The sequence below is a fragment of the Pinus tabuliformis genome, chromosome 8 (genome assembly GCF_031772625.1).
Source record: "Pinus tabuliformis cultivar Carrire ecotype Pingquan chromosome 8, CPIR1, whole genome shotgun sequence".
Taxonomy (NCBI): domain Eukaryota; kingdom Viridiplantae; phylum Streptophyta; class Pinopsida; order Pinales; family Pinaceae; genus Pinus; species Pinus tabuliformis.
Genome location: NC_142294.1, coordinates 19,400,318 through 19,404,317, shown reverse-complemented (window position 1 = coordinate 19,404,317; position 4,000 = coordinate 19,400,318).

Genomic DNA, 4,000 nt, shown 5'->3' with positions numbered 1-4,000 from the left:
TATTTTTTAGGAGTTGTTTAAATGATTCTTAGTTTACTATTTGGTTGAGAAATTTGCTCAACTAAGTGTTGGGTGCAGGATCCCCCAAGGGCAGTTTTGGGGCTTAAAGCCCATATTTTGGTCCAATTTTGTAATCCTAATGTAAAGACTCCGCATTTTGTGGTCGCAGAGGGCGTAGATGTTAAAGAGTCATAAGGTTGTCTGCCCTTATTTTGATAATGTAATGTCAGTTGTAAAAGATCTACCCATGGTTTGCGGACCATGGGATTGTATAAATAGAGAGAAGCTCTAAGTAGTTAAGGAAAAAAATGAATAGAAGGAAGATCACGAAGATGCATGAGAGGTAGGTTTGAAGTAGAAGTCTAAGTTTCGGGTCGTAGCGTAGGTAGAGGCTTTGTAGTTGAGTGCACAGAGGCCTAGAAGTCCATAGTTGAGTGCATGGACCCCTGCAGCTGAGTGCGCAGGGCAAGTCGAGTCTGTAATCATATGATATCATCAACAAAGAGAAGTATTTTATAATTTTTGTGTCTTTATTTCCTGTTTATGCATCTGTTATATTGGGTATAAATTTCACTTCTAAATACTTATATGATGTGTGAATGTGTATAACTGTATTGGTTAAGTGAACGCAAGTAAGAACATATGTTTACACAAAGCTAACTAAGATCTGTTAATAAGATAAATAAGATACTTAGCATAGTTTGGGAAATATCATAGATCGTTGCCCTAGCAGCGCGAAAGCATATTAGCCCTTGGTTAGGGTTATGCGGAAGTCGATTGTAACATTTCGTGAAGGTACTAAAGGATAGAATAGAGAGATAAGCAACATGCGCGAAGGCAGGTATAATTGGAATAAGTCGACATCACATCCATCTAAAGGGTGTGGCAACTTGGTTCCAGCATCCCCCCATACTGCATCGGGTGAGACTTCAGTCCGTGCTCCACGGGCTGATGCCGAAAGGGCCAGTCATGTAGGGATTTGTTTGGCTAATTAACATCGAACTTGGGTTAGGCCCCCACAAGCCAACAAATGATTCCATTACCGAGACCAAAATTTTCATAAGAGATGTGTGATGTCGTATCACTAGAATCTAACTAAGAAAGAAATCGAAGGTTGGTTGGACAAAAGAATTCACGAGTTTGCGACGCAGGAGAATAGAAACCCATGACTGCCAAAAGAACAGTGGCTAGACAACTACTTGTATACGGAGATCCACGAAATATTTTTCGCCTATTTCCCTACTAAGCTATATGAGTGGATTGTGAAGCTAGCAGATAGCCAATGAAGGTGGAAACTTGACGGTCCTATTGTGTGGACCCCAGAAGTAGTGCAAAGGTTGGAAGCATCGAAGGATAAGATCGGGCACGCCGTCAACCATTGGCTCAATCGCATTATAGGAGGATTTGTTATTGAGTTCGTGGTCGACACCTTAGTCAGCTATAGCGAGGCAAAGCTACACTTTTTCAAAGGACCGCGAGGTAAGTACGTAAAATCTCTGAATACTTGGATTAAAATGTTGTTTTGCGAAAAAGGGGTTATGCAGTTACCTTGATGTTTGGGACTACATAAAGTGGAAAGGGTTACAGAAATGAAGGAAATAAGGGTCCGAAGTATAGCCCTTTGATTTCACCACTGCGAAGGGACGAAGAAGGGATAACGAAGGTTTCTCCACGAAGTGATATTCAATTAATAAGACATGGATTTCCGCAAATACCACCTCCACCCATACCAACTCCATATTCACCGCCATCACCTCCAACTTCACCCACACCACCTTGGCCACCATCATGATTTAGTATGGCAAACACAATGAAGTTGCCTTTGTTCAAAGGCTTGGGAAATGAGGACCTGGACCAATTATGGTTCATTGTGAGGGCTGTATGGGAAGCTTAAGGTGTTACAGATGATAACATAAAGAAGGCAACACTGGTTAGTGCTTTGCAAGATCACGCATTAACCTGGTATTTTAAGTACTCTAGCAATAACCTGAATGCTAGAGTAGCAGACATCCAAACAATAATGAATAGGAAATTTAGCAGGCCTAAATCTGAAGCGGATTCAAAGAGATCACGATGCTACCAGGCAATATGCCTTGGGAACTAGATCAGAGGTTGAAATGTACGATTCGCAAAGCCAACATGAATTTGATGGATGGAAAACATCATGAATGATTTGTAACTTCACAACTACCACACTTAAGGAGTGGGCTATCGCAACAAAAGATAAAAACTCAGGCAGAGGCCTTGGAAATTGCTATGAGGCTACATGAGACCTTGATACAAGATCCTAATCTAGGAGTTCAGCAGATCCACGCACAGCTAAAGAATCTATGCCTTAAGATGCAAAGCTTGAAGCAGGATAGGACGGTTTGGTTAGAGGTACGCAAAAAAGTATGGTGTGCGAAATGCAAGAGTTAGGGTCATGAGAAATACCACTGCTCGGTCTTTACAAATTATGTTACAGGAGGAGGACCAATGCCTTTAAGGCCGGAAGCTCAAGCAGGACCTAGCATGGTGCTTGCTCTATTGTGCGCTATCTATCAGATAGCCGGAAAACATGCCATGGATAACTACCACCTATTATAGAAGTATACGCAAACTCTGCAACAGTTGTTTTGCAACTTTTGTAGATTGGTGGGACATGATGAGCATACCTAGAGAAGCTATGAATTGATGATGGATAAAACTCCCGCCTACAGGGTTCAGGTCGAAACGCGATCCCTTGACCAAAATGCAGGGATGGCGTGGACAGGATTTCAGGAGCACGGACAAGGCTGAGGTGGAGGAGGACCTGGTAGAGGTCGCAGACAGTTGATTTGGTACAATTGCGGAGGGCCAGGACACTATGCCCATGATTTCACTAATCCAACGCACCCGTCGTGCAAGTATTGCACGCTCTTTGATCATGAAACAGAAGTTTGTCCTACGCTGATAGCTAGGATACGTGACAAAGGAGCGCTACTGCCTCCCCCCGACTCAGAACCTATAGATGATAAGGTTTGAGCCACGCAAGGAAGATCTGAACATAAATATAGTACTCTGAAGTGGAATCACAATGGGAGATGACAAGGGGAAACAACCGGAAGATAGTACATGGGTTCACAAAGCCCCAATGAAAGAGGTTGAGTTCGATCTGGAGAACGCTTGAGAAACATTTATGGAAGCTAAGAAGAGCTTCACTGAGGCCTCCACTTCATGAAGCAAAGATAAATCGGAGCTAGACATGGACCCCTCTATGCTGACAACTTTCCTAGAAACCTGTATGAAGTTACTGCGCGACAGTAAGGATGTGAAACGGTTACAGGAACTAATGAACAGATGTGTTGGGACCGCGCCAGGTGAACCACGTGTGGTCTAAAAGATAAAAAAGCATAAGAAAAGGATGGGACGTGAAATGAGACTCATTGCGCAGATCGGAGAATACGAAATAGATCAAGTCATTCTGGATTTGGGATTAGATGCAAATGTTCTACCAAAACAGACATGGGAGTGAATGGGGGGACCTGCACTGTAATGGTCTATAATTCAACTAAGGATGGTGAATCAACCAAAAATAATACCCATGGGGTGGTTTCAGGGAGTAACTGTGGATATTGAGGGAGCGAGCGTGGTGGTAGATTTGAAGTAATAAAGATTGTTGATGACAGAAATCCCTACCCCGCACTCTTGGGAATTGACTGGGCTACTGATATGAACGATGTAATCAATCTAAAGAAGTGAAAGAGGATCTTTGAGAAGAAATCATTGCGCGTAATAATACCCGGATTGCACCATACGCAGCCGATCTGCAACTATGAGAGTGATGATGACTTGGACTGCATCTATAAGATAATAGCGCGAGACCAAGACTGGGTGAATCCCACCGCGGATGGGTGGATTACATGGGAGCGTGAGAGTTCCTTCACTTCTGATTATTACGAGGAAATAGGATTCTGGCATAATCGGTTACATGAAGTAACTACGCTGAATTGCAATATGATGACCATGCCGCTACGTTGTG